The sequence below is a fragment of the Humulus lupulus genome, chromosome 2 (genome assembly GCF_963169125.1).
Source record: "Humulus lupulus chromosome 2, drHumLupu1.1, whole genome shotgun sequence".
Taxonomy (NCBI): domain Eukaryota; kingdom Viridiplantae; phylum Streptophyta; class Magnoliopsida; order Rosales; family Cannabaceae; genus Humulus; species Humulus lupulus.
The window spans coordinates 130,081,994-130,093,497 of NC_084794.1; positions in this window are offsets into that span (position 1 = coordinate 130,081,994).

Here is an 11,504-nt window from a genome sequence, read left to right on the forward strand (position 1 = left end):
CCCATGACGACGTCCCACTGGACCCCGAGGCAGATCCACCATCCCACGCTGCTCGAGGTAATCCCCCACAGCAAAGGCAGAATAGGGCCGAGCGACAGCCTCGTAGTCCTAGACGCCGCGAGAATGATGGGCCACACCAAGCGAACAGGGGTCACTACCCTCCTGGTAACAGGAGAGACTCGGAGTTAGGCTCTGCGATCCGTGGATCCCAACGGCATGATAATGCGCGGGGACATCGCGACCAGCGCAGGCCACCCTCTAACGCTCGGGGTGTTTCTGCCAGAGACGGGAATAGAGGGAACAACCAGTCTTACCACAGCCAGTCAAAGTTCAAAGATGGCCACGGCTACAACGAGGCTGACTCAGGCAAGGACAATGCTGATGGGAGGAACGGAAATAGAGGTAAGAGCAGGAGCCAAATGCCTCAAGATGATCAACCAAATAGACAGGATGCTGGGGGGCAACCCAGGCAAAATAATGTCTTCAACCGGCTCGGAGGTAGCGAGCAACGGAGAAGAGAGGAAGATCTAAGAGACATACTCAATGATCGTCGAGAGAAGCATGGTGAGAACATCCCCCCAGCAGCAGAGACCTTAGCTATTCCTACTGCGTTGCAAGCCCAGATAGACGCGCTAAATCAGGCTGTGCAACAGCTGGTCGGAGGAAGGACCTCTTACATCGATCACGATAGGAGAAAAGGCACTCCATTTATCCAAAGAATAGCCAACGCAGAGACTCCTGGCAAGTTCAAGATGCCTACGCTCCCAAACTTTGATGGATACGGGGATCCCGTCTCGCATGTGAATAAGTTTGAAATCCAGATGGACATTCAGAAAGTGTCCGAAGACGCTCGGTGCAGGATCTTTCCTGCAACACTTTCTGAAGCCGCACAGGAATGATTCTTTAAGTTCCCACCTGCAAGCATAGTTCCCTGGGAAATGTTCGTAAGGGAGTTCTACGGACAGTTCTACACAGGTCGTGTCCACCCGACCGAAGCAAACCAACTGGTTGAGATCCGCCAGCAAGATGGAGAATCACTAAAGGATTACATCCAGCGCTTTATGCGAGCGGCAGCTGGAGCAAAGACAGTCGGAGACGAAGGAAAAATGATGGCTATAACCGCGAGAGTGAGGCGCCGTTCGCCCCTATGGAAAAGTCTTCGAAAGGATGGGGTCAGAACCACCCAGGAGTTCTTAGACCGAGCTGATCGGTATATCAAGCTCGAAGAAGCCATTGCCGATGATGGAAAACCCTCGAACAAGGGTAAGAAGGCTGCCGAACCCGCCAAAGCCGCCAATGGCACCAAACCAAATGGAAACGGCAAGGGCAACGAAAACGGCAACGGTAATGGCAAGAATGGTGGGAAACGGCCACACAATGAGCCTTCCACCTCCGACAATAAACGAGCCAAGGGTAATCGTTATGAACCTAGGTTCACTAACTACACTGCCCTCGTTGAGTCTCGAGGAGAGGTTTACCAGGCCACAAGCTCTAGTGTGCCCTACAAGAAACCTGGGCCCATTCGAAAAGACATTTCAAAAAGAGACACTACCAAATTATGTCGTTACCATAACGACTACGGACATGACACTAATGAATGCAACCAGCTAAAAGACGAAATTGAGTTCCTCATTAGACAAGGACACTTGAGAAGGTACGTACGGGCCTCGGGAACTTCCCAACGAGAAGCTCCAGGTGGCAACGAGCAGACGTCCACACGCCAACGCTCGCCACCATTACAGCCTGCCCCCGTAGCCGGAACACTCTTAACCATCTGTGGAGGCCCGCATCTCGCAGGAAATAGCGGAAAGGCTAGAGAACGATATGCTCGAACTCTACGCCACGACCAGGACATCGAGATGATGACTGTGGAGGACCGAGCGCCGAAAAAGGCCCGCTCAGAGGAGTGCGGGATAACCTTCTTTGAGGGCGATGCCCAACACGTCCGGTTCCCACATTCCGATCCGCTGGTCGTGGATATCCAAATGGCCAATATGATGGTAAAAAGAGTACTGGTCGATACAGGAAGTTCAGTGAACATCCTGTATAAATCAACGCTGGAACGCATGAAGCTGTCCGTGAAGGACTTGGAGCCCTGCAATCAAACCATATACGGCTTCTCTGGAGAAGGACTCGCACCAGCCGGAATGATCAAACTCCCAGTGACAACGGGTACAGCGCCTGCCTCAAGGACATTACTCGCCACTTTTGTAGTGGTCGATTGTCCTTCAGCGTATAACGCCGTTATTGGAAGACCCATACTGGTTGAACTGAGGGCCATCATCTCCATGTGGCATCTAGCCATGAAATTCCCAACGCACGCAGGGGTAGGATGCGTTCTGGGAAACCAAAGGGAAGCCAGGGAGTGCTATAACGCCTCGATCACAAAGGCAAAAAGTGGAGCATCGAGGAGCGCTACCCCAGAACGATTGCAGATGACGGAAGACAGACAAACCCAATCAGGTGGAAAGGTCACCAAATAGGGTGTTGCCCAAAGTGAGGATATAGATCTGGATCCTCGCTTTGGGGATTTTGAAGAAAATGTTGGACCCGTCGAGGACCTGGAGGAGGTCCAGCTCGATGAAAAAGACCCGACCCGAATCGTAAGGGTTGGGAAGAATTTAGAACCTACCGCAAAGCAGGCGCTGGTGGAATTCTTGCAAGAGAACCAGGAAGTTTTCGCCTGGTCGCATAAAGACATGGTCGGAATAGATCCTGCAGTGATCAGCCATGTCCTGAACGTGAACAAAGTCTTTCCACCGGTGCAACAAAAAAGAAGGCTGCTCGATAAAGACAGATCGAGAGCCTTGAAAGAGGAAGTCGAAAGACTTAAAGAAAATGGGTTCATCAGGGTGGCGTTTTATCCATCATGGGTCTCCAATCCGGTGCTAGTCCCCAAGCCTAACGGCAAATGGCGGACCTGTGTGGATTTTACAGACCTCAATAAAGCCTGCCCAAAAGACTGTTTCCCACTCCCGAGGATCGACCAGCTAGTCGATGCAACTGCTGGGCATGAGATCCTTTCGTTCATGGACGCGTATTCAGGCTACAATCAGATCAGCATGCATCCCCCTGATGAGGATCATACCAGCTTTCGGACCGATACGGGCTTATATTGTTACAAAGTAATGCCCTTTGGACTAAAAAACGCAGGTGCGACTTACCAACGACTGGTCAACCACATGTTCAAGGAGCTGATCGGAGTAAGCATGGAGGTATATGTGGATGACATGCTGGTAAAGTCCAAGAAGGCTGAAGGACATGTGAAGGATTTGCGAAGGTGCTTTGATGTGTTAAACAAGTACCATATGAAGTTGAATCCCCTCAAATGTTCCTTTGGAGTCGGGTCAGGAAAGTTTTTGGGGTTTATAGTGAATTCAAGGGGAATCGAGGCCAACCCCGACAAGATAAAAGCCCTGATCGATATGAAGTCGCCAGAAAAGATCAAGGATGTACAAAGCCTGACCGGAAGGATAGCTGCCCTTAGTAGATTCATATCAAAATCAACCGACAAGTGCGTTCCATTCTTCAATCTACTTAGGGGAAATAAGAAGTTTGAATGGACGGAAGACTGCGAGCAAGCATTCCAGACAATAAAGGCTCATATGTCGCAACCTCCCATCCTATCAAAACCAATCGAAGGAGAGACTTTGTATATTTATCTGGCGATTACCGAAGTTGCTGCTAGTGCAGTACTGATACGGGAGGAAGAAGGCGTGCAGAAAGCTGTTTACTACGTCAGCAAAAGGCTTATCGGTGCAGAATTGAAATATCCACCGATCGAAAGATTAGCATATTGCCTAATTCTAGCCTCCCGAAAGTTGCGACCGTACTTCCAAGCCCATCCTATCACGGTTCTGACCGACCAGCCCCTTCGGCAAGTCCTCCAAAAACCCGAGGCGGCTGGACGACTGTTAAAATGGGCGGTCGAATTGGGACAGTTCGACGTAACTTATTCACCGTGAGCAGCAATAAAAGGGCAAGCCTTAGCCGATTTTATTGCGGAGTTCACCGAACTCCCCAGTAACGAGCTGTGCAAACAGCCTGAAGCGCCCATGCCTCAAGACAAGACTCCTTCGTGGAAACTATTCACAGATGGATCATCTAATGAATCTCACGCTGGAGCGGGAGTGATATTGATAACGCCCGATGGGCATCGATTTCACTGCGCAATCAGGTTTGACTTCGCAGCGTCAAACAATGAAGCGGAATACGAAGCACTCCTCGCTGGACTGAGAATGGCCAGGGATATGAACATAAAAACGCTCGATATTTACAGCGACTCTCAGCTGGTCGTGAATCAAGTCCTGGGAGAATATCAAGCGCGAGGGTTAAAAATGATGGCCTACCTTAATAAAACAAAAGATTTGCTAGCACAGTTTACAAAATACACCCTCCAGCAGATTCCGCGAGACCAAAATTCGAATGCAGACGCCTTGGCCAAACTTGCAAGTGCTAAAGACGCTGACACCTTGAACATAGTCCCAGTAGAGAGATTAAGTGAACCAAGCATTGATGCGACCGAAGTCAGCATGGAAATTCGAATAGAAGATACATGGATGGCGCCTTACCTGGAATATCTGACAAATGGGACATTACCAGCAGATAGAAACAAGGCCAGAACTTTGCAAAGACAAGCTGCTAGGTACATACTGCTCGACGGTGTTATGTACCGAAGAGGATATTCAATGCCACTGCTCAGGTGCATTACATCAGAAAAAGCTAAGGAACTCTTGAAAGAGGTGCATGAAGGCTTTTGCGGAGATCACACTGGGGGGCAGAGTTTGGCGAAAAAAATTCTCCGACAGGGCTATTTTTGGCCAACGATGAACGAGGATTCGATGGAGTACGTACGAAGGTGTGACAAATGTCAGAGGTTCTCCAAAATCCCACGAGCAGCTCCAAACGAGCTAAAGCAGATGCAGAGCCCGTGGCCTTTCGCAATATGGGGAATAGATTTAATTGGATCCCTGCCAACAAGAAAAGGAGGAGTAAAGTACGCAGTTGTGGCAATTGATTACTTCACAAAATGGGTCGAAGCTGAACCACTCGCAACCATCACAACCAAGAAAGTTCTCGACTTTGTCATCAAGAACATTGTGTGCCGGTATGGTTTGCCCAGAAAAATAGTATCAGACAACGGAACCCAATTTGACAGCGACCTGTTCACCGATTTCTGCGAAAGGCATGGGGTAATTAAGAGCTTTTCTTCAGTCGCACACCCCCAAGCGAATGGGCAAGTCGAAGCTGTAAACAAAACCCTCAAGGACACCCTGAAGAAAAGACTCAAAGAAGCTAAAGGAGCATGGCCAGAACAACTACCTGAAGTCCTCTGGTCGTATAGAACATCTCATCGAACAGCCACAGGACGTACCCCATTTTCCTTAGCTTATGGGTATGAGGCCATGTTACCCGTTGAGATAGATCCCCCCTCACATCGGCGTTTAACGTACAATCAAGAGCAAAACAGCCAGCTAATGCTGGAGTCCTTAGACTCAATTGATGAGATACGAGAAAAATCTCAACTCCGAGTTGCTGCTTATCAGCAAAAAGTCGCCCGGTACTTTAACTCCAAAGTTAAAGAAAGGACCTAAAGCTCCTCGATCACTTGGGGGGCATATAAGGCACATCGATAGCAAAGCATACTCTCAAGGTATGTAAACACATGAACAAAATGAGTGAAAGCATGCTTCAAGTACTTAGAGTATTTTTTCAAAATATATGTTTTGATAAATCATGCCAAAGTACTATGCTAAGTTCGGTCATACGGACAAACGTTATAATAAGTAAAAATATTATAGCACCAAGAGTTAAGCTTTTACACCGCAAGCATTGCTGCTTGAATGTAATTGTTCAAACAAAAAGATTTACTGCCCGTGCAGCAAAGTTTAAAAAGAAACTGTTGTTTTTACATTGCGACCCGTGGGTCGCATGTTCGAAAAGAAAGAAAGACAGTTAAATAAATTAAGAGGCATGGGGGGCAGGAGGATCCTGGGCAACAACCTGGTCAGTCTCTTCCTCGATGGTTTCTTCGTCCAAACCAACGACGCTTGGGGTTGCAGGAATCGCGGCTCTTGCCTCCTCTTCAGCCAGTTGAGCAGCGCACCGAGCCAACTCTGCAACTCTGACTTCCTCTGAAAGGTAGCTGAAGTCAGCACCCTGATTGTGTTTCCAGAAGTTATAGAAACATCGGAGTGTCGTCCTTTTGTACTTTTCCAGATTCTTGGAGTTGTCAAGCTCCGACTGCTGCACCTTGCCCTCGAGAGTGGCAATAGTCTCGTCCTTAGACTTGACCACCCCCTCCAGATGCTTGATTTCGCGGAGATGAGTTTTGTTGTACGACCGGTACTCTTCCCTCAGCTTAACCGCTGCATCTTTTGCAGCTTCAGCCGCGGACAGTTTGGTCACCGCTACATCCCTCTCTCGGACCACCGTCTCCAACTCCTTAGCATGTTTGGCCTCAGCAGCCGAAAGCTCCTCAGCCGCCTTCACCTGATGTTTCTCGAGAACTTTAGCCTCAATCTGCTCAAAGTAGGCCTGGGCTCGGGTACGAGCAGTAATGGCAGAAAGTAAGGCCTATAAACGAAAGAAAAAGAAGTCAAGACTTATCACGAGGGCTGAAAAAACAAAGACTCAAGGAATAAAGAAATACTTACGCTGGAGATCTCGTTCAGAGCCCTGTTCAGGATCTGATCGACTGGTAGCTCTTCAGCTTGGATCATAGCGGCCCCAACACGCTCACCTTTGCCTATGCGTTCAATTCGATCCTTAGCAGATCGGATGGTACGGCTCACAAGCCTGGCCTCATGAGCCTCTTCGCGAGAAAGATGCTCCCTAGCAGGCGTAGGTGGAGGGTTGGACCGAGCAGGGGTGTTTTGCTATTCAGAAGGAGCTGGAGGAGGGGTAGGAGTTCGCCCAGTTGGCGCAGGACTTTGCCCAGTTAGTGTGCCCTGAGGAAGGTCTTCTGGTCGACTCTTCTTGGCTGAAGGGCCTTGACTGGTTTCACCAGCTCGTTTCTTTGACCTTCGTTGAAGTTGAGGGACTTCCTCTTCCTCTTCGGCCTGGTACATGTCAAAGATATTGGGAGTCGACATATCTACATGAAAATAAACACAAGAGGTTAGTAAGGGAAGAAAAAGGTGAAAGTAAGTAATACAACAGAAAGAAGATAATAAAGTGAATACCCGAGCTACAACTACTGGTCGCTACACTATTGACTCTATTAATCATATACTCATTTTCTGGCATGAAGAAGTTTGGCCCTAGATTTGGAGCATATGTAAAGTTACCATCCCCGTCAAACATGTGACAGGGGATTGGCAGACCATTTAAAAGCGAAATAACGTTACCATTGTCATCAGAAGACTCTTCCAAGTCAACAACTGGTTCTGTGGCCTTTTCTTTCCCCTTGCCTTGGGGAGCAGAAGGCCTTTCTGCAGAAGGGCTGCCCGTGGGTTCCCTGATCGTAACTCCTGTTGGCCTCCTCCTTGGAGAGGGCACAGGAAGTTGCTGCTCGGGAACCCCCCCGGCAGTGGGTTCGTCCGTTTCGGACCCTCTACTGTCATGGCGAGGAGCCAGAAGGCCAGACGACCTCAAATTCTTTTCTAGTGTCAAGGTCTTGACACATTTGGTTGCGGCAGACATCTTGGCTAGAGTTTCAGACCTCGACACCATGTCTTGTGTTGGGGTCGGGCGCAACCAGGGGCCTGAAAGGCAAATCAAGTTTGAGAAATGACGAAAGGAAATACTCTATGATAAAGTATCGACCAAGGCAAAGACAAATTTGTACCTCCTCTCGCGAAGGCCAAGTTGTTACTGGATATATTCGGAGTAAAGAAGTACTCCTTGTTGTAATGTCCCATGTTTGATATGTGGGTGGTGCCACTCAAAAACGTCCGGCCAGTTTCCTGATGGCAGAAGTGAAAAAAGCCCGTCCCGTTGTGTTGGGGATTGGACTTGAGGTCAAAGAGGTAGTTAACCTCATGAGGTGAAGGTTCTGGCCATTTGTTAAGTTTGTACAGGACATAGAGTGCAGCCAACATCCTATATCCGTTAGGGGTTATTTGAAAGGGAGCGACACCGAAATAATTGGCCACCCCCACAAAGAAAGGATGAAGAGGGAGATAAGCCCCCGCTTCAATGTGATACCGGGACCAGGCGCTGTTTGCTCCTCCTGGACGATTAGCCCTCTGCTCCGCAGTAGGACGTGTAATGGTTACCCTCGTTAGGGGGTATTTTCTGAAGCAGTTGGCGACCATCCGAAGGGTCATCGAACTGGCTGGAGGAGTGTACCACTCGACATCAGGCGGATTGCGATGACGAGGACGAGCCCTAGTTTGGATATTGGGGTCAGGAACAAGATTCTCTCGACCACTGGTCGAGGGAGCCCCCGCCTGCGAATCAGGCTGGGCAGAAGAAGAAGGATTACTTTCAGATTCGGGCCTTTTCTTGCCAGAGGATTTTGAACGGGCCATAGAAGGAGAAGGGTGCGGTCTGGAAGAGGCTCGTGAGAAAGGTATCTGGTGGATACGATCGGCTGGTTGTTCTTCTCCCTCGAGCAGTTGGGCGAGGAGGTCGTCGTCGATGGGTCTCTCACCTCCCCACAAATCTGGCATCAAAATCTGCAAACAGAAGAATGGGGAGGCGAGGTCAGAGGAATCTAGGAGATTCTTAAAGTAACGCTGGTTGAGTATAAAAGCTAAGCCTTTATATAACAGCATTCTAACTAAGTCTCTCTGTGCAAACAGTTTAAAAAACGGACCAAAAGGGTGAAAGTGAAAAGTTTTCCTGAAAAGCTTTTTTGACTCCCCTTACGACGGGAAAGAATTATTTCTAACTGGTTTAAAAAATCGAAATGCTACTTCAATCCTACGTCCTAAAAAGCACTAATCCTAGGTTTTAAACCTACTCAAAAGCCTACTTTGCCTACCAAAACATCTTATCTACAGGCGTTCAAGAAACCAGAAACCAAGAGATTCAAACAGTACACCATTTGAAAGCATGCACCACGAAAGGTTAGAAGCATGGAGTTTCAAAGTAACTTACCAAGGAAAGTGGTCGTGAAGATGGAAGTGAGAGTTTCGGGAGTCAATGAGCCCACCGTCTGATCCTACAGCACAAAGGAAGGTTCGCCGGAGAGAGTAAAGCTCTGGTTTTTAGGGTTTTCGACAGAGAGGTGACGTGCGTAAAAAGGAAAGAAATGGCTCAAGTAACCTTATATAAGTATGTCTTTGGTATTCAAAAGGCGTGATCATTAGTTTTCCATTTTCGAAGTATGGGGAAGCGTAATGGCCGTCAAAATTGTTTCTGGGAAACTGAAAAGCCTTGATTAGACAGGAGTGGTTTGCTTTTTTCAAGAACGCACGAAGGGCTCTGACACGTCAGGAGGGGTTACCGAAAGGTCGTTCGCTCAAAGTTTATTTACTGTTCGTGGTAAATAAACTTTGGGGGGCAAATGTTATCCAATAAATTAGCATTTGTGACGTGGCGAATAATCTCTTGACACGTGGCTGACACCTGGAGCGTCTGCTAGAGTATCGACCAGGAGAAACACCAGAAGCAGAACAGACCTGTCTTTACCACGACCAGACTGGTCGGTGGTTCCGCTGGCAAAGCAATATTTATGGAAAGATCTTATGAATCCCGAATTTATCTCATGCAATCTTCTGAATATCCCATGATTCAGGGGATAATATCTGTAACAATATTGGGCAACCCTCCATGAGCCTATAAATAGCAGGAGATGGCTCATGGGAAGGGACTTTTGGAGCCCGGAAATCATAGAGATTATAGAAATTATCTGAGTAAACTTGTATTGTTGATGAGGAGTGTTGAAACTCATTGAACCCAAGTTCTCTGATCACACTTTTGATCCCATATCAATATTATTCTAAGTGGACGTAGGTCATTACCAGATCCTGGGGCCGGACCACTATAAATTACTGTGTTTTCTTTACTTTTGTCATTACGTTATTATCTATACATATTCGTCTATATCATTCATATTTTGACTCCGTGTCAGTTGGCTAAATCGTGGGTCAACACTATTATACTGAAATAATTTGAAGTATTGAAAGAAAAATCATTGTTAAGTTTGTGTGGTATACGACAGCCATCAAATTTTTGGCGTCGTTGCCGGGGACTATTTAATCAATATCAAATATAATTGATTCTTGATTCTAATTTGGTATATATATTTTATTTTCATTTTTTTTCTTTTTCTTTTTATTATTTTTTTTCTTTCTTTGTTGTTTGTCTTGCGAGGAACTTGAGATGTCTCATATGCAAGTCCTCATAAATTTTGTTCAACTTGACTTTGAGCCTTTATACAAGGCATGGTGGAGATACAAAGCTTTGCTAATGAGGTTCCCATACCATGGTTTGTCCAAAGAGTGTCAATTAGAGGTCTTCCTCAATGGGTTGAATGTAGAAGCAAGAGAATGGGTAGAAAGAGGAGATGGTACCACCAATTTCTACCAAGTATCTATGGATAAAGCCTATTGGATGTTGGAAGACATGGTAGAATACAATGAATGGTGGTATTGGAATTGTTCAATGACCAACCAAGGGTGGGAGAGCAATTATAATAATATGGAGCCAACTTTTAACAATTGTACTCAAGGATCAAATGAGGAAAATTGGGATAATTTTCAAGAAGTAATTATAGAAGAGAAATCTCACCAAGCGGCTCAATCAAATTCATTGGAGGTATTGATGATGGAGTATATGGCTAAAAATGACGCCTTAATTATAAGCCAAGATTCAACCTTGAGGAATTTGCAAAATTCAAAGGGGAAAGAACAAAGTGAGGAGGTCAATTTGGGGAGTGGTGAGGAGATGGAGCAACCAATGGAAGAATTTGAACATCAAATGGAGCCCTCTTCAATCCAAAGTAACGAAGAAAAGGGAGAGACAATAGTAATGTCGAATGCTATCTCTACCCAAGATGTGGATAAATTATTTGAGCAAAGTAGTGAAGAAAGGCTAAATCCATCATCACACTCCATGCAACAAGTACTCAATCCTCAATATAGTGAGCTAATAGTAATGGAAGAGTACACATATGACGATCCTTATAGGCCACCACCATCTCCACCTCCATTAGAATCATTCATTTGCATCCATCATGCTTATATTTCCAAAGAAAGTCAAGTTGAACATTGGAGCCCATCAATTCCAAATCTTGCCAAGCTTGAGGGCATTCACAATGACAACCTTCAAGTTGTCTTATATGACGCTTATTATGGGCGTCAACCACTTATTGATGCGTCGACGAATAATTTTATATTTGCAACCTAAAGAGGATAGCAATGAATGTCACTATAATGGAGCAACGCATTGTACTTGAAGGAGTTTTCTTTTCCTTATCTTTCATTTTATTTTCATTGAGGACAATGTATTGTTTAAGTGTGGGGGAAGGGAACAATTTCATTTTGTTTGCTATTGGTTTTAATATTTTTTTTTGTTTTCGTATTTTTATTTAGTTTTTATTTTATTTTATTTTA